The following is a 25,078-nucleotide window of genomic DNA, read 5'->3' as shown; positions in this document are numbered from 1 at the left end:
CGATGACGTTGCATACGCCCAACATACGCTCGCTAGTATGCCCCGTGTACGCGTGGCTTTCAGCCCCTATAAAAGGGATGCGAGGATGCCGACCATTTTTGCTCAATTCTGCTCTTTCTCGCGCCGAAGCTCTACGTTTAAACCCTCAGAGCCATCCCGAAGTTCCTATTTTCATATCCAAGTTGGGAAGGAAGTTTTATGCTCGCGAGATTCCCGAGAAACCCGAGAAATCCGCTTTCTCGAGTAGAAGTTCTGCTCGGTTTTTCGTCTCGTTTTCTTCAATCAATCAAGTGAGTTCATACCCCTTAATCAACCTTTTAAATGTTTTTAAATGTTTATAAATGCTTTATGGGGGGAATACAAGTTGAATCATATTTAGTTATTATATCAATCACATGTGATTAATAATCAACTTGCAAATGGATTTACTTTACGTTAACTGTTTTACCAATCAGATTTCTTCAAGTGTTTATCTTAAATGTTTTTAGGTGTTTAAAACACTTTATTAAACTGTTTATTAAACATTGTATGTTTCATTTCAAACCCTGTTACATTTGTGTTTCAAACAAAGGTTCCATTATACTTAAACTGTTTTTATCAAACAAATACTTTCAAACCGTTTTATAAACTGACATCAAGTCGATCTTTTCTTAGGTATTAATCTTTTTCAAAAGGTTTTATAAAAACACCTTATATGCTTTTATATTGTCAATTGCATGCCTGTATATGTATAGTTATATAAATAATGTTTAAAGGACTTAGGAAGGCTAACCCGCCTTATTTCCTTTTACCCGTTGGGATGTGGTCTGGTAGGGTATCGGGTATCCGTCCGAAGGTCGTTTAACTATCAGTTATATATCATGTATACATACAGAGACATAAAAGTTTCCTCAGTTAGTTCAGAACCTTTGGGTAGCAAAGGCATACTTCAGGTTATACACGTACATGGTTAGTAACTATTATAGGTATAGTTAGGAGATACCACTTACCATTCCAAGTACAGGGAATCACACAAGAGTCAGTTCATTCATGAGTCTATACTAGTACATTACATGTTATATAAATACGTTTACATAGATACGCTTATATGAATACGTTTACATAGATACACTTACATGAATACGTTTACATAGATACGCTTAGATGAGTACGTTTACGTAGATGATATATGATGAGTTACTATTACATATTATATGTGTAGATACTGTTATATAGTTCTCTTTCTTATCTTTACCTTGTGATACAATCACATCATCGACGAGATAGATTGGACTTTATATCCTAGTACCAAAGGATACTTTGTGGGACTAACCATTCCTATCACCACTGTTAGCTACAGAGGTAAATGCACATCTACGGATGTCTACAGTTGATACCATTACAAGTATACTTAAGGGAATAACTATTCCTACACCCGGCTGTTAGTAACAGAGGTAAATGCACATCTACGGATGTCTACGGTGGATCCATTTACAGCGAGTTTCCACGCCGTGTTTATTGTAGTACTAAAGGATAATACTTAAGTTATTAACTCATTACCTTTATTTTGTGATACATTCACATAACGACGGGGTAGACTAATACCTATATAATTATATTGTTACCTTTATTTTGTGTCACCTTCACATAACCGACGAGGTAGATTATACTAGAATATCTTAGTACCAAAGGATACAACATAAGTTATTATATTATTACTTTTATAGTTTTATAATAATAGTTAAACAGGGGAAAAACCGTCACATTTACAAGTGATGCGTACTTTTAAAACAGTCAGGTCTTGGTAGAAGACTACTTTCAAAACAGTCAGGTCTTCGTAAAAGACTACTTTCAAAACAGTCAGGTCTTGGTAGAAGACTACTTTCAAAACATTCGGGTCTTGGTAGAAGACTACTTTTTATACTAGTAGGAAATATGGGATTTTCTAGGGTTTTCATACTTATACTAAATGTTTCATCAAACATTCACCAATCTTTCATAACAATTTTCGAAGCAATAAAATTAAAATACTTATGAATTCACCAGCTTTATTGCTGATACTCGCTTCCAAAATAACTTGTATTCTCAGGTTACAAATAGACAGGTACCGATGTAAGGTTTACAGAAGACGGAGCAGTCAAGACTCATCTTTTGTTTTGAGTATTCATTATGTTGTTTTATACTATGAAAGAACACACTTGTAAGCAGAATTATTCTATTAATGCGATGGATGATGTTGTTGCTTGTTTACTACTTTACATTGTTGTGATACATACATGACGTCCTCCACCCTAGAACGTTTCCGCCATTCTTGGTTTTGGGGTGTGACAAAAAGACTTTTGAACAAAAGCCTATCCTTAATGAAACTACTGACGAGTCATCAATTTCAAATTCTTTCGATTTTGATTATGACTTAATTTTTTGTGTTCGTGACAGGGCTATCGATGTAGAAGTTTATGCTAAAGACAATTAGATTCCTGAAGTTTCGAAACATTCTGATGATTCGACTATAACTAGGGATGATGGTAGTTCACAATCCACAATGAATTCTCCAATACATATCGAAACTCACCCAATGTTGAGGGGGAGCATTCATTCGAGGGGGAGCATGGTCATACGGATGCAAATGTTGAGGGGGAGCATCATAATAATGATCCTATTATTGAGGGGGAGCAAAATGGATTTATACCGAATACCTCAAATACTCAAACTAATGTTTTTCATGATGTGTCTAATAATGTGTTGACTGCAAGTGAAGGTTCTGATACGGATGAAATGTTCGAAGATGCAACTGGGATTTTGATCCTGCATATCCATCACTTGCTAGATGGACATGAAATCATCCAAAAGAACAAGTTCTAGGCGATCCTCAAGCTGGAGTTTTGACAGGAGCTCAACTTCGTGTAAAGAATGAGGTACTAAATGTTCTTTAATAATTTTCCATGTTTAATGTTTTTATTTCAAAATTCAAACCAAAATCTGTTAAGGCTACTTTGGAAGATCCTGACTGGATTATTTCCATGCAATCTGAACTTGCCGAATTTGAAAGAAATAAGGTTTGGATACTTGTTCCAAAACCTGAGGGTGTATCAGTTATAGGCTTAAAATGAATTTTTAAAAATAAAACTGACAAAGAAGGAAATGCAGTCTGAAATCAAGCAAGGTTGGTTGTAAAGGGATATTTGTAACAAGAAGGTATTGACTATGACAAAACCTTTTCCCCTATCAAGAGACTCGAGGTTGTTCAAATATTTCTTGCTTATGCAGCACACAAGGACTTTGACGTTTATCAAATGGATGTCAATTTCACTTTTCTTAATGGTGTACTAGAAGATACTGTGTATGTTGAACAACCACCATGTTTTGTAAATGATAAATACCCTGATCATTGCTATATTCTCAATAAAGCTGACTATGGCTTAAAACAAGCACCTTGAGCCTGGTATGTAAATCTTATGAATTTTCTAAAACTCTCAAAATTTAAACAAGGATCTGTTGATCCAACTTTATTTCGAAAGAAATTAGGAGATCATTTGATGCTCATTTAAATTTATGTAGATGATATTATATTTCGCTCGACTGACCCTTCATTCTCTAGATAATTCGAGAATATGATGAAAACCCAATTCGAAATAAGCATAATGGGTAAGATAAATAATTTTCTTGGACTGAATATTCATGAAAGTAGGGATGGAATTTTCATAAATCAAGAAAAGTATTCTTGAAACTTGCTTGAGAAATTTGGCATGACGATAGTTCAAAACTGAAAGTACCGATGGATGTTGGCACGCACTTAGAACCTTCGTTGGACAAGCCTGCTGTCGACATAACATTCTACAGGAGCATGATCGGTTCATTACTCTATTTAACTGCTAGCAGAATTGATTTAATGTTTGATGTTTGCAATTGTGCCAGGTATAAGTCGAATCCCAGAGAACCTCATTTAACAGCCATAAAAAATGTCTTTCGATATTTGAAAGGAATTATGTCGTTGGGTTTATGGTATCCTTCGAAGACCGGTTTCTTTGTTCAGTCATATTACGATGCAGATCTTGGTGGTCGTCAACTCTATAGGAAAAGCACTTCTAGTGGATGTCAACTTTTGGACGAGAAACTTGTTAGCTGGAAATCGAAGAAACAAACATGTGTTTCGATTTCTATAGAAGAAGCATAATATGTTGTTGTTGCAGCTTTCACTTCTCACGTCATTTGGATACAAAGCCAACTTTGTGGTTATGCAATCAACATGAAAAAGATTCCATTATTTTGCGATTCACAAAGTGCCATACACATCTGCCATGATCTTGTGCAACATTAGAAGACCAAACATATCGTGCTTCGATATCATTTTGTCAAAGATCACATCGAGGATGGAAACATAGAGGTTCACTTTGTAAAGAAAACGGATCAAATTGCTGACATCTTTACTAAACCTTTGGATGAGAAGTCTTTTCTAAGGATTTTGTTGGGTTTAGGAATGCTCGATGCCAGTGTTGTTCCCAGTTCGTCATCATAGTGTAACACCAAGAGGAATGAAATTATCGCTGAAGGAATCAGATGTTATTGTTCAATGTTCATCATTTGACATGCTTCGCTTTCAAAATTGTAGGATCCGTTAGGAGTTGCGTCTTGGGCTCGTTCTTTAGTCCAATTTTGTATCCGGATTGGGCTTGTTCATCTGTGATTTTATATTCTATGGTTTAGTATATATAGATGCTTGCATGCATCTTAATACGAAAGAGTTTGGAGAGTCAATCATTATCAGCGATACTTTTGATTGTAACCCTAAATAGCCTCTACAGCGGAAGTTCATAGTCGAGCTCTGCTGAGGCGTGAATCTATTGAAGCATTCGACATATTTTGATTCATTCTTGTGTTTGATCTTTCTGTTAGTATTTTTCGAATTAACCTGTTTGAAGATCTAAACGATCAAAGAGTTTTACAACTCATCAATTGGTATCAGAGCAGGAGACTGTGTAATTCATACACATCTCTTATGTGAAAGAAGTGATTAGGGTTTATTCCGCATTCATTGATATTTATTGAGTCGTCACTCATAATTGACGTACCTCATTAATTATTCATCTTGCCCTAATATTACGTATTACAAAGTCTGATCTTATAACAGGTTACACGATCAAGCATGGACGATTCTCAATCCAATCCCATCAGCATTTCTAACAGCATCGGATCAACCACCAAGATTCCAATTCTCTATACTCAAGACTATGAAGTATGGATGCACCACTTTGAAGATTACGTTATTGGATCTGAAGATAACGGGTATCTGATATGGGAAGCTATCACTTCTAGCCCTTTCGCTCATTCAAGCACGTCTAGGATCATTAAAACTCAAAAGGAGTATAATGATCTATTAAAAGATGTGAAAGACGTCACTCAGGATGAAAAGGAGAAGTTTCAATGCAACATTAAGGCATTGAGACTAATTCGATTCGCTCTTCAGTCCGACAAGTTTCGATTAGTAAGTTCTTGCAGTACAGCAAATGAAATCTGGGATCGGCTGCGAGAGCTGTACTCCACATATGAAGATCTAGAGCATTCAATTCAAACCTTGCTTCTCTCTGAATTTGGAGAATTCAAGCAGATTCCGGATGAGGTTGTTACATAAACATTTGATCGGTTCAATCATCTTCTCAGCAAGATGATCAAACATGACATTGAAAGAAAGCTCATAGAACAGAAGGTCACATTCTTAAATGGTCTGAGATCCGAATGGAGGGCTGTTGTGTCGACGGTTAAAGCGCATGAACAGTTTAAATCATATTCCTTGGCAAAACTGGTGGGGATTCTGAAATCCCAAGAAAAGATTGTGTTGAAGAGAAAAGCGTGGTTTCAAACTTGGGGTCTTTGGCGCTCTTGTCCACAGGTAAGAATGTAGAAGAAGAAGAAGATTTGAATTTGGGAGATTACGATTTAACAACCGAAGACTATGCTATGATGGTATCAAATCCCAGAAGGTTCATTAAGAAGAAGTTCCCTACCAACAAAAACCGAAATTGGCAGGGATGTTACAGCTTAGAAAAGGTGAAAGAGGAGCCGAAGGTTGAAGAATCGAAGAAGGAAGCGAAGGGTGAAGCTGACTCTGGTGTCAGTTGCTTCTATTGTGGTGGGAAAAATCATTATGCAAAAGATTGCGTGTTCAGGAAGATGGCAGAAAAATATGAGGAGAAAGATGAAGAAGCAAGTCTTATGAAAAGACTGGAAGAGATAAAGAGGAAGAAAGCTGCTACTAATCCCTTTATGAATGCTCTTATTGTGAAGGGTTCGGTAGATGATGATGAGTTCGGTGGCGTACAGGTGTGGTCAACCGACTCAGAGGATGATGAAGTAAGAAAGCCTTCTCATGGAAAGGCATATGTGGCGAAGAATAGTGATGTGAGTGGAAGATGTCTGATGGTGTCAGATGTATCCCAGATGAGAGGATACAACACTGATGGTGGAAACGAAGAGGCTAAGGAGCGAGAGGACTTGTGCTTTACAGCGAAACCTCTCAGTGTATAGATCAGTGAGCTATATGAACTAATCAAGAAGGTACAATCTATTTTTGTTTCATTTAAAATTCCACAAAAATCATATGAAAAGGAATTAAATAACTTTAATTCAAGAATTTCAAATCTAGATAGTTGTTTAACTTAAACACGGGTCACGAATTCTAATCTAACTGACCAAATAAGCAGGGTGTCATCCAAGAGTGAGGAGCGAAGGATATGGATAGAGAAGAAAGAGTTGGAGCTGGTTAAGTCTAGGGATGAGAACATTTATTTTCAAAGAGACAATCTCAAATTATTAAAACAGAGGAATGTTTTTTGTTTAATTGCCAAAAGGCTTTATGCTAACATTACTCAGCTGCATTTAAACTGTGAAATAGGACAGAAGATACATCACATGATTTTACCCTTCCTTGAGTTTAAGGAGGATGAAATCGATGCCGAAGCATACAACTGTGAAAGTGTTGTATCTTCTGATGATGTCAATCCTACTTATATGTATGGTCTGGACAAAATTGAATCTTTTATAAAGTCCAAAGACCATAGGACATGCTTAAAAATCTTTTGGATGAAAATGATAAGTTGAAACTCAGGGCCGAAACCATACAAAAATTTGACTCATTGAGTACCAAATTGAGTTCAGAAAATAAAATTGATGTTGAAAATGCATCTGAACTTAATGAGGACGATGACATTAGTGAAATGCCTATAGAGGATGAAGTTGACTGTTCCGAGTTCATTAGAAGCGAACCTGAAAACCACAAAAACCTAATTTCTGAAAATTCTGTGGAATTCGCTCGTTTGTCCAAAACTAAGTCCCCAATCCTTAAAGAAAAGGCTGTTGTGTTTCAAAAGGTTAGAACAACTCCCAATCAGGTTTATAAGGTCACCGGAGTAACCGAACATCAGACAGCCGAACTCACTGCTATAGTGAATGAAGATAATGCAGATGGTTGTGATGAATTTTTCTGGTCAGTACTGATAGACAATGCAGATGAAACAGTTGGTTTGTCGGAGCGAACATCATGGAAAGCCAAAGGGAGATACATGGCAGAGCCATTGAATAAACCTACCAACTTTGACGCTCCAAGTTCCAGCGGTACAAAAGAGATTCCAGTGGAAGATATCACCTCAACTAGCTAAACCAATTCCATGAAGAGTGAACCTGTTGCTAAGAAGCAGAAATAGAAGGCAAATATTCACCGACAACCGAAACAGGTGAAAAATCAAAAGCAGCAGAGGAACTTGAGATACAAGAAAATCTCTCAGAGCGAAAGCCGTTTTGGCGTTCCCAAAATCCTCACTATACTCACTTTGACAGAAACTCCAAGCCAAAAGAAGAAGAAAACAAAAGTAAAAGGAGCTTCAATCCATCAATCCAAAAGAACCAGAGGAAGACTTTCGGGCCACAGGAAGAACAAAACCGAAAGGATAGGTTCGGTCCCGAAAGCAGCAACAACCGAAAGGCAGGTTTCGGATCATCAAACAACAACCGACAAAGACCTAATTTCAGCCCTTCAATCTTTTATAGTAGAAGACCCAACTTCGGTCCAATTACTAACAACAACCGGAAAAACAGTTTCGGTCCATCATCAAACAGCAACAGAAGGTCCAGGTTCGGCTCCTCAAATGAGCTCAACCGAAAGGGTCACTTTGAACCTCAAGTCAGGAAAGATTCTGATTCTAATTTCTTTTCTTCTAATTCTTCTTCTAAGCCTAATTCTCGTCATACACCAAATTCACAATCATCAAAGTATTTGAAAGGAAAAAGGAAGATTTCCTCAACTGGTGGGAGGTACCGGTCTCAAAGTCTCGTTCGACGACGAAGGTTCAGAAATTATAGAGAAGAAATCCAACAAAGTCATTCTCAAATCAGATCGAAAAGGTGAAATGTTCCCTCTGAATCTCAGACCAATCAAAGGTAATCCAGCCATATGTCTTTTGTCCAAATCTCATTCAGACGAAAGTTGGTTGTGGCACCGAAGGCTTTCACATCTCAACTTCAAAGACATCAACAAGCTTGTCACCGACGGTCATGTTCGGGGTCTTCCATTGCTTAAGTTCGATCGAGAACACTTATGTGCTGCATGTGAAATGGGAAAACAAAGTCGCCAAAGTCACCCAACGATTATAAACACAGAAGTTGTTGAACCACTTGAGTTGCTTCACATCGACTTATGTGGTCCATCATCAATCGAGAGCATTGGCGGTAATAAGTACATTCTTGTTATTGTTGATGACTTCTCACGTTTTACATGGGTGTTCTTTCTAAAGCACAAATCTGAGGTGACTCCCAAACTAAAGATCTTTATCAAGCAGGTCGAAGTGCTACTGAGGAAAGTCGTTCGAAACATTAGAAGTGACAATGGACTGGAATTCAAGAACAAAGAATTCGAAGACTTCTTGGCAGAAAAAGGCACCAGTCACAACTTCTCAGCCCCTTATACACCTCAACAGAACGGAATTGTCGAAAGGCGAAACCGATCCCTGTGTGAGGCGGCCCGAACCATGCTATGTTTTGCTTTCCTTCCTTTATATTTTTGGGCTGATGCCATTGCTGCAGCGTGTTTTACTCAGAACAGGTGTTATCTCAACAAGCATTTCTCTCTCACTCCTTATGAGATAATCAACAACAGGAAGCCGAATGTCAAATTCTTTCACGTGTTCGGTTCCAAGTGCTTCATCTTCAACTCCAAAGAACATCGCAACAAGTTTCATGTCAAAGCTGATGAAGGTATCTTTCTGGGATATTTTCTTACTTCAAAGGCTTACAGGGTTTTGAATAAGCATTCTAAAAGAACTGAAGAAACCTATTATGTGACGTTCGATAACAATTACGTCAAGAAGTTGAAGTCCACTGAAGAAGCAATAGGAGAGATTTTCTCTCAAACAGGTCAAGTATCAGCCTCTATCGCCAATCTCTTTGACCAGTTCATGGATCTATTTGATGAACCTGAGAAAGCAGCTCACTCTGAAGCCACAGCAGTAGACAACAAGATTGATCACCTTAAGAAGATCGTCGCAGATACAACCAAACAAATGGGAGCAGAAGAACCAGTTCGAAAAGACCCTCCACAGAGCGGTACTTTGGTCGAGGGGGAGAATCTATCCTCTTCAAATCAACAGGACTCACATATTCAGGGGGAGAATCCAATTTTTGACGCACCCGAAAGCCCCGCTGCACCTGAAAGTCTTGTAGCAACCGAAAGTCCTGTAGCACCCGAAAGTCCGGTGACAACCGAAAGTTTGGATCAACCCGAAAGCCTAGTTAAAGAAAGATTTCTTGGCTCATCATCTATCGAGGGGGAGAATTCCGATATGCTCTATGAAGATGATATTCAATCAGAGTTGGAAGAAATGGTAAATGCTAAATTGGATCCATCCTATGATCCAAACTATCCTCCTCTCACCAAATGGACCAGAGATCATCCTGTATCTCAAATAGTGGGTGACGCATCAGAGAAAGTTCTAACTCGTTCACAACTGAAGGCGAAACAAACTGCTTTATTCTCCAAAGTAGAGTTCTGCATGTTTAATTCTTTCGTGTCCAAAATTGAGCCGAAGACCGTCAATATTGCCCTTGATCATTCTGATTGGGTCCAGGCAATGCAAGACGAACTCAATGAGTTTGAAAGAAATAAAGTCTGGAGACTCATTCCAACACCAAAAGATGCCTCGGTTGTCGGTCTCAAGTGGGTGTTCAGGAACAAAATGGACAAGGAGGGGAAGGTAATCCAGAATAAGGCTCGGCTAGTGGTAAAAGGATACTGCCAGGAAGAAGGAATTGATTACGAAGAGACATTTTCTCCGGTAGCAAGGCTGGAATCTGTTCGAATATTTCTTGCCTATGCTGCACACAAGAATTTCGAGGTCTACCAAATGGATGTGAAGTGCGCTTTTCTGAATGGGGAACTTGAAGAAACTGTGTACGTGGAGCAACCTACTGGTTTCGTGAATGAAAAATATCCAAATCACTGCTACATCTTAGATAAGGCAGTTTACGGTCTGAAACAAGCACCTAGGGCCTGGTATGAAACACTAAGTTTTTAAAGATGTCTAAATTCAAACAAGGTTCGGTTGACCCAACCTTCTTTCGTAAAAAGGAAGGTAACCACCTTATGATAGTTCAGATCTATGTCGATGATATCATCTTTGGCTCAACGAATCCTAGCCTAACAGTTGAATTCAGAAAGTTGATGGAGACAAAATTTGAAATGAGCTCAACGGGTCCGATTAACTTTTTCCTTGGTTTAAATATTAGACAGGGACCCAAAGGCATCTTTATAAACCAGGAAGCATATACCAAGACTCTTCTTGCTAAATTCGGCATGATGGCAGATTCAAAGGTCAAAGTCCCTATGGCGTTCGGTACCAAGCTCACACCATCTTTGGAAAAACCGGCAGTCGACATAACACTTTATCGCCAAATGATTGGTTCTCTGATGTACCTCACCGCTAGCAGGCCTGATATAATGTTTTCAGTTTGCTATTGTGCCAGGTTTCAAGCAAATCCACGTGAACCACACATGTTGGCAGTGAAGAACATATTCCGGTACCTGAAGCGAACGACCTCTCTCGGTCTCTGGTATCCCTCAAACTCAGGTTTCTTTGTTCAAGCCTACTCAGATGCAGACCTTGGAGGATGTGGTCTAGATCGGAAAAGCACTACAGGAGGCTGTCAATTCCTCGACGGGAAGTTGGTGAGCTGGCAATCTAAGAAACAAACGTGTGTTTCTCTGTCTACAGCCGAAGCAGAGAACATTGTAGCCGCCTCGTGCACATCTCAAGTGATTTGGATCCAAAGCCAACTTCGGGATTATGGAGTCAATATGAAAAGAATCCCACTATAGTGCGACTCTGAAAGTGCAATTAGGATCTGTCATAACCCAGTGCAACATTCCAAGAAGAAACATATAGCACTGAGGTATCACTTTATTAAGGATCATGTTGAAGAAGGAAATGTCGAAATTCACTTTGTTCGAACAACTGATCAACTGGCAGACATCTTTACCAAAGCCCTTCCTGAAGGAAGTTTTAATAAAATTCTACAAGGCCTAGGTATGGTGGAATCGGAGTCAGTACCAAAAATACATTCTCAGAACTAAATGTTGGAAGCAAAATGAACCAAACGCTCGGTCTATTTCGGGCTCGGTTCACATGGGAACCGAAATGTACCGAATGCTCAGTCTATTTCGGGTTCGGTCCCATTGCATTTTTTCGCTTATCTAAACAAGGTGATATTTTTGGTTGTACCATTTTGTACAATAGTTTTTCCAAAAATTCCAAAAACATTTTTTGTAGGAACCAAAATGAACCGAGCGTTCGGTCTATTTCGGGTTCGGTTCCAAAAAAATTTTGTTTGGTTTATTTTGTTTTTCTCTTTACAAAAATATAAAAAAAGTTCCAAAAATATTTTCTTTTTCTTTTTGTCTCTTCTTTTGTTTATATTAACAGTTTACCTATTAACGATAGGGCAGGTATTATTCTCACACTTTCTTCTAGTTAAGTGTCCCTAGAAGCATGTTGTTGCATGTCGTCCAAAGCCTCAATTGATTCTAAATAAAAGCCTTATTGACTTGGTATATACAAACCTTGTCTTCCCAATCAGGCTGCTACATTTATTCTAATCATGAGCTACCTTACTCTTTTCTCATATGAGTTAGGAGTTTTCTGCTTTGTCACTATAATTTTAGCAGAGGTACTTTGGTTTTCTTACACCATCTCAAACATTTTTCTCCATCATATTCGCCTCATACATGTAACCCTTGAGACTCTCAGAAATTACCACTGAGGTTTATGGTTACACAATCTCTGTGTTTGTGATCTTAGCTTCGTGTCACTACGTGCTAAGTGAAACCCAATATTCAATACCTACTATGCATTGACGGTGAACAAATTAAATTTGCTCTAGCTTTCACTTATGAATTAACGAATACACCCAAGTGGTTGTACCATGAAATCTCTAATTTTTCTTTTTGTGTGATTCTTATGAAATTGTTACATACCATAACATTTCTTCCCTTAGAATCCAATTTTAATTTTTCTTGCGATTTCACACCAAGTATTTCCAACATGTCACTTAAATATTATCCAAACCTACTTGTTCAACAGACCACATTGGTCTCACAAGTACTTCATTCGCTTTCTCTCTTATGTAAAGATCAGGAACTCTGAACTGAAGCGAAAGCCACCCTTATTAGCCTCATTAAAAGATTCCTTTCAACACTTCTTAAACAAGTGATTGATCGTAATTCAACGGGAAACCACACAAACACTTTAAAGTCCCTCTTGACTCTGAAGGAAGAGATTCGTGCCCGGGATCCACAGTTTCGTGTGTTTATTGACATCACAAATTCCCATATATATGTTGCTTTATTTCTTTATCTTTGACACTATATGCACGAAAATCTTTTTGATTTTCCAAAAATCTGGTTTCATTCATTACAAGCTATTTTTTTGGCTCCGGGATTTAATGCTATATTCTAAACGGGATGTTGTTGTTAATGCTACGCGTGTTCGCTTTTATTTAGTGAAGACAACTAATTTTAAGAATAAACTGCTGACTCAGCCGGGAGATTATCGGTTAAGGAATTCAAAAAGGCATTTGATGGGAAAGCGTGCAAAACGTAAGAGGTTTTCTCTCTCATGCGTAATCATAGGGGTTGCTAAACTGTCACGCGTCAATCAACTCAGGAAACGCTTCGATTTTCAAGAAGATTTGGGGCCGAATTCTTCTCTCTCCTTTAACCCACGGTATAAAGGGTAAACCCTAAGGTCTTTTACCTCTTTACTGCACCTGAAATTCAGAGAGCAAGAAACGATTATTATCTCCCACTGTTCATCTTCTTCTCCAAAATTCTCTTCAATGGCGGATTCTTCTTCTATTCACAAAAACTCCCACATTCTGCCTATCCGACCTCAGCAAAGCCTGATCATTGATCTCACCCCACATGCCTACGACGCCTTCATGTTCCAAATTGTGGAGTGTCTTAAACACTCTCTACTGGTTTCAACATTAACCAAGGCTGAAATCGTTCCAATGGAGTGCTTGTCGCAGATCTTCTCAACTGCCCACTATGACAAGTCTGTCGATCGCATTTTCTTCGACATTCTTGATACCAAATCCTCCATCTCCAAACATCGATTCTGTTCGCTTCTAGGGTTCGAACCTGATGAGTCAAGGGTTAACCCTAAGTCTATTCCTATGGGATAGTTGTTCTCCATGTTTTACAACATGGGATACACTGAGATTCTAACTACAGTCACAAAGTTCAAGAAATCCTGTCTTCCTCCACAGTGGAAAGGCTTCTTCACGGTGCTGTTCAAGGGTTTGTCAGAAAGAAGTGCAGGTTCTGATGGGGCTAGTCGTTTGTTTATGACGATTATCTACGGGTTATACCACGGCCTTAATCTTGACTATGGCTTTGTGTTATGGCAGCAGTTGATCCAAAGTCTTGCCTCTACTTCTCGCCATTCTGAGATTTCTTATGCCATATTCTGGACACTGGTCACCAAGTGGGCAATGGACAAATATCATGTCCCTGTTTTAGCTAATTCTCCACTCTCCTCAATCACAATTTTCCACACAACGAAGATTATCATAACTGATGCTTCCAAGTTTCAGTTTGTTGGCTCAATTCTTGAGTCAATGTATGCGTGTGCTCCAAGGGATAGTCGCATCATCAAGACTTACAAGGAGTTTCTTCGTTTAGGACCCAGAGAGCTCACTCCAGAAATGATTCAATCTATCCACAACGCTGACAAGCCTGCTCCCAGGGGCAAGAAACCAGAAAAGGGGAAAGACAAGAAAGTTGTCAAAGGAGCGAAAGGTCCTTCTCCAAAGAAGTGAAAACCTTTGAAGGCAGCTCAATCACCTCCACCAAAGAAGAGGAAAACCCAGCCTAGGTGCAAACTCATTCTTGCCTCTTCCTCCAGTGAATTAGAGGATGAGAGTTCAGACTCAGAGGAGTCGCTTAGAGGTAACACTCCTCCCCGTTCGCCTTCACCTGAGGTACCCGTTTCATCTAAACCTGTCTCTCCTCCCCCAATCTCCATCTCTATTTCCATTCCCCCCATAACCTCCACTACTCATATACCACCCACCTCTATTCCGATACCACCCCCTATTTTCTCAGAAGCTACGACAACAACCACCACTGAAGTTCGAACCAACATATCTGATACGGGGGCTCCTACTTCAGCACTTGAACCCACACCCACTACAGATCATACTACCACAACCGAACCTCCACCCTCGCCTTCATCACCCAACCACTCAGCAGATGATGAAACTTTTCTAGGAGGAGAAGACATGACTTTTGAATCTGTCTACTATAGTCTGTACCAGGTTCAAAGTGATGATGACGATGATGCTCCTATCACTAAAAAGCATCTCAAGGAACTTCATGAGAAAATCGACAGTCTCATCGCTTCCTCCTCTTCCTCTCGGTCCACTATCTCAGAGGCTGCCATTCAGGGGCTAGTTGATTCGTTCACCAAGGCACATGAAGCCTCAATCAACTCCACCACTGCTGCTATCGACGCCTCTACCAAGGCATGTGCTGCTGCGACCGAAAAAGTCAAAAAACTATTTGTCGATGCTAACAATCTTTTATAGTCTTTACAGGGAGCCGCTGATTCCAATGCAGTGAAGGTTGACTCTCTTGTCGAAAAGTTGGCCACTTCATTCGCATCAGAACATCAATTCATTTCCAGTCTTCGTCAATCTCTTGAGGCTGACAATAAAACCTTCCAGGCGACTGTTGAGGAGCGCTTGACAAAGCTGCAAGAAGATCTCGCTTCAGAAAACTCCGTGATGGATGCTCTTGCTCGCAAACCACTACTCTAAAGGTCAAAAGTCTTCAACTTTTCCAATCAGAAAAGGAGATTGCGTCTCTCCGATCTGAGCAAGCGGTCATTTCCACGTGTGTTTCGGATGTCCACGCCGCCGTCTCCAACATTATTGAAGCGCATGATCCCATCCTGAACTATTCTGTGAGGCACACTCTAGCTGAGAAGCTTGCTCCCGCCCTTGACCTACGCAGCAAAATTGAAGGGCTTCCTGAGTTCGTGGCCCATCCAAAACAAGCGGGAGAAGATGTGTCTCAACTGCCTCCTACTTCTACATCAACTAAAGCAACCAAACCTCCTCCAACGGGTCAACCTTCAGGTTCAGGTGCTAAAGATAAAGGGAAGAAGATTGTTGACTACAGTGATGATGATGATGACAAAGAGACCATTGCTAATCTCTTGAAGAAACAAGGCCGGGAAAAGGATTCAGATATGAGTGCTCGTGTCGCCAGAGAGGCGGAGGCGAATGAAAGAAAAATGAAGGAGGCTCATGATCTCCTTGAGAGTCGCAAAACTCTATTCCCTCCGTGGACTCTCGAGAAGCTTATCAAAGAAGCCATTGATACTCCCAGCATCTTATGGCTCGAACCGGTGATTTCCTTGGACAGGGTCAATTCTGTCGACTCTCAGTTTGACATGCCCTTGACCCGAAAGGCCTTCACTTTTCATGCTTTCTCTCATATTGCTGATGTCCCTCATCCTCACCCAAAGGTTGATAGGGAGCTGGTTGAATTCTATCTGAGGTCTGCTCAGCCTCAGTATCAGACATGGAGTGCGCAGAAGATCATAAACGTTCAGGTCCTAAAACCCTTTCGGGAGGGTAACTTCACGAATGTTCAGTTCAAAGTGCTGAGGGGATCTGCCAAAACAGAACATGCTATTTCACTTGTCGATCTTCCTAACCTGAATCCACATGATTGGATCATTCTGCACAACATCCTCCTCACCAACGAAGTTGAGTATGGGCCAATCATAGATCACTTCAAAAGAATGTTGGTTTGCTACATCATGGAGGTTGCCAAGATGGATCAGGAGATCGCAAGTATTTTCAAGAAAAAGCCTACCATCTCTCCTGTTGGTTCTGCAAGTGATTTAAATATGATGCAGACGGGAAGGATCGACCCGAAGCGGAACTTTGTCATGTTCAAAAGGAACGAAGGCCAAAAATGCCTGTTCGCCTTGGCAGATAAGCATCTGTATACCACTGCATGCTTGGAACATGTTCTGGGTATCATTAATCGATGTAAGCAGAACTCTGCAGATGACAAGAAATATTTTGATGACATGATCCAGTGGTACATTCGGTTCAAACAAACCATCCTAGCTATCATTCCTCGTTTGTTCGACACCACAAAGAAATTTCCTGCAGCTGGACCCAGCAAGCCGAAGTAGAGTCTCGCTCCATTTGATGCAAAGGGGGAGATTGTAGGGTTCGTTAGGAGTTGCGTCTTGGGCTCGTTCTTTAGTCCAATTTTGTATCCGGATTGGGCCTGTCCATCCGTGATTTTATATTCTAGGGTTTAGTATATATAGATGCTTGCATGCATCTTAGTACGAAAGAGTTTGGAGAGTCAATCATTATCATCGATACTTTAGATTGTAACCCTAAATAGCCTCTACAGCGGAAGTTCTTAGTCGAGCTCTGCTGAGGCGTGAATCTATTAAAGCATTCGACATATTTTGATTCATTCTTGTGTTTAATCTTTCTGTTAGTATTTTTCTAATTAACCTGTTTGAAGATCTAAACGATCAAAGAGTTTTACAACTCATCAAAAATATCTATGAACGGTTCAGATTGCACTTCGTTTTCTGTGAACAATTGTTGTGTCGATGCATCATATCTTGATGTCGATACCTTTCACTTCGTTTATTCGGTAACATTTTCTTGTTTTTATAAATCAAAAAGACCAAAAAGATTTTATTTCTTCTTTTCAAAAACACTAAAAACTCAAAAAAAATGTCTTTCCATTTGCAAAAACAAAAATTCCAAAAAGATTTCTTATTTTTGTCTTTTCATTTCAAAAACTAAAATCCAAAAATATTTTTCTTTGGTTATTTTTGTGTGTTTAATGATTTTCTTGGTAGAACACAATCGACATATTCTGGTGGTTCTTGCTTCATCACTGGGGGACAAGTATCTTTTCGACTCTTGAAATAGTTACGTGTCCCTATAAGCATGCTGCAGTATGTTGACCTACGCCTCAAAGACTCATTGTGTGTCAAAGCCTTAATGGATCACTCACTAAGAGAGTTCCTTCCCAATTAGGCTATATTCACATTAGTTAACGAGCTACATTTCTCTTCTCATTTTGAGTAAAGAGATTTTTGCTATGTCAATATCATTCGCAGAGGTACAACATGGTTCTTTAATAATCTTTTTCATCAAACTTAATTCTTCTCGATTTACACACTTCACTTACGTATCCTCTAAATCTCTGGTAGAAACCAATCAGAATGGAGATAATTCAAATGTATGTGTTCATGATCCTGATTCATGAGTCCGTGATGATGGTGAAACCCAAAATTCCCATCCACTAATGGAATTGACGGTGAACTTTTAGTTCAAGATTTTAACAAAACATTTGTTTCTTTACCCTTCTTCGATATTTAAAATTGTATTTCTTTCGATTTGAGTGGTCTTGATGAAATGTTCTTTACCCAAGACATTTTTGCCCAACAGGATCCAACACTTATTTTTTTCATGGAATATAATTTATGTCTGAATATCAGTTTGTATCTTTGTCACTTACAAATTTATCAAACTTTTGCTTGTCACTGACCACACTGGTCATACAAGTAATTTTGATCATTGAATCCACACTTATGTTAAGTTGTGATCATGAACAAAACTGTGTCTACGTTTGAAGCTTATCTAAAAGAAGCCCTTTGATACTTCTCTACAAGTATTCGAATGTAATTAAGGAGATACCACACAAAGCAGTTCGATATCTCTCTTGATATTGAATGAAGTGATATTTGTCTGGTATCCATCCGCTTTTACATCAAATGATTATTTGATCTCACTATTCGCACATTTTTTTTTATCTTGGTTCCCATTATTTCATTGGCACACTATAGCACAAAAATCCTCGAGGTCTTGGGTATTATCAACCCAAACCTAGATTTTGAAAGTCTAGCTATGATTTCGTTTCTAACCCCAAAGTGAATGAGCCCTGCCTCGTAACGAAGGTTCAGTGACAGTTCTTATCCTATTGGTGCAAGACAAACAATTGATTGATGTGATAGTTTGGTTGCCTCGCGGTTTTCCAAGAAAAACGTGCTCATCACTTTTCAGGTATGACGAGTTTTACGACAACTGGTCCATTTTTCAAGGATACATGTGGCATGATTTTATTGCTAACCGATTAAATTCAAATTGATAACTAAGTAAAAAGGATTTTGGGGGTCACAATTTCAAACTTTAAGTATCTTGGTTGAAGATTTTCCCCAAATTCTCCTTCCTTATACTTATTTTCCTCTCAAACCTTCAAACCCTAACAATAGCGGAAATTGCTCATGTTGATCCTTCTCAAACCACTGATGTCAAACCCCCGAACCAGACGGCGGAAACGTTCGGGGGCTTGGTGTGACTTCGTCCTTGTACTATCGTCACATAGTATATAATTGAAACATAACATCATCATCATCACTCATGTAATATAACAACATACATTGTTTACATCAAGTATTGTGTTTTGATTATTACACGCCAAAATAGTTAATGTATGATGAAACAAAATGTAACAAAATATCCATTAGTTCATTCCGCCCAACCTACTAAATGGTTTCCTGAGAATACAGGTTAATTTTAAAAGGTCAACATAAAAATGTTGGTGAGTTTATAAGCATGTTTGAGAAAATAATTTGTATAACTTTATAAGCACCAAAAAATTCTATATTTTCTTAAAACAATTTAGTATGTTTGTGTCCGATCATGTATTAATGCATGTGTGCTAATGTTTACTATAATGTATAAAGAGAATACAAAGAATGTAAAAAGAATGCCCCCAGACAACCTAATGTTGTCTGTGAATGAGAATGCTGAGAATGTAAAGAGAATGCCCCCAGACAACCCTATGTTATCTGTGAAAGAGAGTACTGCTATACCAACCTCCGGGGTTGAGTACCGGCGCGAGTATTTTCCCGAGTAATCCAATGAGAAAAGACATTGGTCTCCCGTAAATTTCATAACGTTAATTGCTCTAAGTGAGTCGTTATAACCATACTAGATAATGACAATTTCGCCTGTCTTGGCGTTGTTAAATGTCGATGGAATAAGGTCAGGTTTTCGTCACCCTAGACTGGTTTAGTCTAACTGTAGCGAACAACTCAAGTGTGGGGTGTCATCCCCGTATAGATCTATACACAAACCCCCGCTCTCCCTCCAAGAGACTCTGGTTATAACTACAATCTACGATCGTACACTTAATAGGTGTTAACCGACACGTATCACTAGATCATTAATCAAATTTACGCAAAGAGAAACATATAAAGCACATTCCAGGGCCAATGAACATGTAAGCGAACGATTAAGGCCCACTAAACATGTAAATCATTTCTAGGATTATAAGGAATGAGATTATATAACCTGGACCTAAAATATATGTAAAAGGACAACTAAGGCCCATTTCACATGTATGATATTTACAGGCCCAATAAGCACGCAAGGAGTATCCAAGGTCCGTCAAGCATGTAAATAGGTCAACAAGGCACAATAAACATGTAAAGAGTATTCAGGACCTATCAAGCATATAAATGGGTCACTAAGGCCCAATAACATGTGAATGACAAAATTAGCCCGTTTGTTATTTTATTGCTTGTTTTAGTTCAATTATTACCAAAATGACATAAAAGGCCCACTTTTGTAAAATAATAATTTTAACTCACTTTTGTCAAAAATGTCATTTTTGGCTTGATCTTTATAAAAATGTGCATTTTCGGCCCATTTTAGATAATTCCATCTTTATGGCCCAAATTTTAATAAATTCATATTTTAATCCCTCTTATCAAAAATTTACATTTTTGGCACAACTTTGTTGAAAATGACATTGAAGCCCATAAAAGTCCAAAAGTACATATTTTTGGCCCAAAGCCATGAGAAGTCCAAATATGGCCCATTTATGAAAATCTTTACATTTTTAGTCCTTGTAGGGTCTCAAATATTACAACTAGTCATGTTAAGCAAGAATAATACTTTTTGACCCCTAATAACCGTGAGTCACATAAATAAGACCCATTTTTGTGAAAATTAGCATATTTGGCCCATTAAAAACCGTGAAGGCCCACATAGAAGCCCATTTGTGAAAATTTTGCACTTTTTGCCCCTTTAAGACCCTAAATATCATAAAGATCCATTTTGCTTTAAAAATGACTCTTTTGGTCCTCTCAAAACCGTGAGTTACATAAGAACCTCACTTTTTGTTTATTTTGTCAAACTGGCCCTTTATACGATTTTGTTTAGTTTTCACACATTTTTAGGATGTTTAATCCTTTCCACCACATAGTATGTCACATAAGATGGTTTAGTTTACATACATCACCAAATATAGTAGATATTTCGAGTTTGGTAAAGATCTAGCATGTTTTCATAACATAAACACAACATATAACATGAAAACACACATATGCATGCATAAACACATAGATCTACACAAAAAAAACTTGTATTCTCCCCCAAAACATAGCAAAAACCGAAAATAGGGGTTATAAACTCACTTTAGGTTGTTGTTTTTGGTACTTGATGAAGGTTGAGGAGGATCTCAGACCTAGAAGTGTTCTTGAGAGGAGATCTTCGAATTCTAAGGAGTTTGAAGAGCATGATCCTGCAATGAGAATGGTTTAAGGAGAGATTTTTAGTGTATAGTTGAAGTTAAACCATAGAGTTAAACAAGAACTTACAAAGTTGAGATCTTTTTTGTGGAACTCTTGAACACTCATACACACACTCACGATTTTTGGAAGAAAATGGGGGGGATTTTCTTGAAGGTTAAGAAGTGAAATGGAGCTTGAATGATCTTGATGTGGGAGAATGGCCCTAGGCCGTGAATATGAAGAGAGAAAGAGAGGAGAGAGGATGAGATTTGATGGTTGCATTGAGACATGAGATTAGTATGGAGGTTTGTTGGATAATGGCATGGAAATCCATCTTGTAAACATGAGGTGACACTTTTAATATCCCATGGTTTTTTTAAGTGGGCCGTGAATGGGGAAAGGATGGGTTCACGACCCAAATGAGTTCACGACCCAATTGGGTTCACGGCCCATCAAGGTTAAATAGAATGGTTCACGGTCCATTATGTCCCATGACAAATAAGTGAGTGATTTTAGGCCCAACATGGCCTATTTGCAAATGTTTGATGAATGCAGGCCTAACTAGAGCCCAAATAGGTTTCATTGGCCCAAAATCATCAAATAGAAAGTTTACTGACCCATTAGGACCAATAAAAGGATCCTAGTCCATACTGAATTTGAACTGAGATATTTAGGGTTTCAGACCCATAGTTAAGTATATGATATGTATTGTATTAGGTTTTGAACTTCACTCAGGAGTTTTGATTCAAATGGATGATTTTGATTGAGCATAGAGTATGATATCCATTTAGAGTACTAGTCTTACAATAGTTGATGTTTACATGAGGAAATAATTCCCTAGCTAAAATGTTAGTTGTGACAACTGATGATGCTTCATCTCAACCCTTGCTAAAGATCTAAAGTTCTAATTACCGGGTGCAACCAGATGTTTCGAAATACACAGAAGAACTGAAGATGTTGATTGTTTCTCTTAATCATTCAGCTCTTTCCATTGTGATGATTGCTTCTTTCTCAGTTCTGATGACCTGGTTATCATTGGCCGACTCTACAGTTGTATTCAATAAGACTTCTAAAGTGGTCACATTCCAGTTAACCAATGATATGAAGTATAAGCTTACAGAAAAATTCTCTAAAATCCTGGAGATTCCAACTGATGGACCTTTCTATGAGGTTACAAATGAACATGTGATTCACATGTTGTCACACCCCAAAACCGAAAGGGCGGAAACGTTCAGGGTGGAGGACGTCATGTACAGTATCTCAACACATAATAATAGTAAACGAGCAAACAACATCATCCATTACTTTAATAATATAATTTAATATAAGTGTGTTCTGTATATCATATGACACAAAAATGTAATTCAAAATATCAGATGAGACTTAAATGCGCTCCATCTTCCCAAAAGCTGGCATCGGTACCTGTCTACTGATGACCTGAGAATACAAGTTATTTTCAAAGAGTTTATCAGCATTAAAGCTGGTGAGTTCATAAGTATTTTAGTGTCATTGTTTGCATCAAAATGTTTGTAACAGTGTTTGAATTATGAGTTTGTAAACGTTTGTAGTAAAAGCATGTGAATGTTTGTAAATGTTCGTAACTCCTAGAAAATCCTATATTTTCAATTAAAAGTAGCCTTCTACCAAGGCACGACTGTTTTGTATGTTTGTTTCTGGTAAAAGTGTATAATTTTCCCATGTGTAACTATCATTATCAAAATATAGTTTGTACATTCTTGTTTAAGTGAAGTGATCACAAAATAAATGCAAAGGGTAAATTAATGTTGTACTATAGTGTTTTATTATAGTAACTATTGTTGTACTAACTACCTTAAACCAGATTTATATTAAGGTATTATGTGATTAATTGTACTATGCTATCGACTATGAACACGACGATGTGAGACGTCGAAAGTAATGACATTTGGCACCCGAAGACCTACAGGTCCCACTGTAGCTAGCGGCAAGGTGTAGGATAGTCAATCCAGTATAAATCTATACGCAAACTCACGCTCTCCCTCCAAGAGATTCTGGTTACAAATCGGGCCATGGCAGTGAAGACATGCCCCAAAAAAATGGTTCACATTTATGTTATAGTATACTTATATATGTAATGTATGTACTAGTGTAGTGAATGTATTGTTTCTCATCATAGTATCGTTGTATAGTTTCTCATAATAGTATCGTTGCATAGTTTATCATCATAGTATAGTTGTATAGCTTCTCATCATAGTATAGTTGTATAGTTTCTCATAATAGTAAGTATAGACTCATGACTGAACTGACTCTTTGTATGCTTCATTGAACTAGTAGTAATGAGTAGTATATCCTTAACTATACCTATTATAGTTACTAGTAGAATCCTTTGTATGACTGAATGTATTGAACTGAGATAAAAGTCTTTATATCTATACATATATACATAATATATAACTAAGGAGGATCCAACGACACTCGGACAAACAACAGGGTACTCTAAGTCCACAACCAAACAAGGAACATGAAATAAAGTGAGTTGGCAGTCCTAAGTCCTTCAATCCTTACTTATAAAACTATATATGTAATAGACATGGTTTTAACAATATATAAGTTTGAAAGCTGTAATAGAAAAGGTTTGATACAGAAAAGTGATTTTAGTAACGAGTTTAACATGTAAAAGATTTTGATAAGCAGTTTGAAGTCATTTGTTTAGTAAAACAGTTTGAAAGTATAGTAAATCCATATGTTTGATAGTTATTAATCACATCTGATTGATATAATAACTATGATATTCAACTTGTATCCCCCTATAAAATCATTTAAAATCCTTTAAAAGGTTGATTAAGGGGTATGAACTCACCTGTAGTGAGTGGTTTGGATGGAAGTATTGGGCAAGGTGTTAGGTGTCAAGTGAAGACTTGAACACGCACAATGATCCTATTTAACAGATAGAGACATATATGTGCATCTAATTAGTGATGATAATAACAATTAAGTAAGTATAAAAACCATAAAATGTGGAAAACACTTTGGTTCAAGTGTTAGAGGGTCATAGGGTTGCATTAAAGGGGTGTAAGACATTGCTTCAGAGTTCACGGCCCAAGGACCAACTCCCATGGAGTTTACGGCCTAGGGTTTACGGCCGTAAACCCATGGTAACTCCTACCATTTTGTTGTTTAATGTCCTTAGTTCATGTAGGAAGGGTTCTAATCCAATAACCAAGCATTAGGAAGTAGTGGTGGCACATATGCACCACCTTATGGTGTTTACGGCCCAAGGAGATTGCCTTGGCCGTAAACCCATGTGTTCTTGGGCATTCTTGGTGTTTTTCAATGGTTTAACAAGTAGTCTATGTATATAACTAGTTAAGAGGAGTGTACTTACTTATAGGAAGGTTGTAAGAGTGTTTAAGGTCCAAGAACACTAGTGTGTGTTCTTGGTGTTTTGAAGAACACTTGAAGATCTAAGAAAAGAGGAGAAGATTTCATGGATGAAATCATGTATAACAACTAGATCAAGTGTTATAACAACAAATCAAGAGAATAAACACTTACATTTTTGGAAGATTGGAAGGAAGATGTTATGATACTTGAGAGAGAATTGTGGTTGTTCTTGACTTGGAAGGTAAGAAATAAGGAAGGAAGGGAGTAAAATCATGCTTTAAGCATGAGTTTACGGCCCAAATTCCTAAAGTTTGTCCGTGAACACCCTATCAAGGTGTTAAGTGCTTTATTGTTACCCAAAAACCCTAGAAGGTACATCCTTTCATTTGTTCTTTTATTGAATTAAGATTAAAACAACCAAACGGACTCAAAACCGAGCTAAAAATTAGCAGAAATGAGTTTGACTTTTTATTGAAGTGCTTGAATGTAGGGTTTGTACAAATAGAAATTTCGGGTTGTCACACATGTTCAATGAGATGTGTCATCAACCCCACTCACCAAAATAA

Source organism: Lactuca sativa, chromosome 5, assembly GCF_002870075.4.
Source record: "Lactuca sativa cultivar Salinas chromosome 5, Lsat_Salinas_v11, whole genome shotgun sequence".
NCBI lineage: Eukaryota > Viridiplantae > Streptophyta > Magnoliopsida > Asterales > Asteraceae > Lactuca > Lactuca sativa.
The sequence above is the reverse complement of the archived record's forward strand: the minus strand, read 5'-3'. Positions refer to the sequence as shown.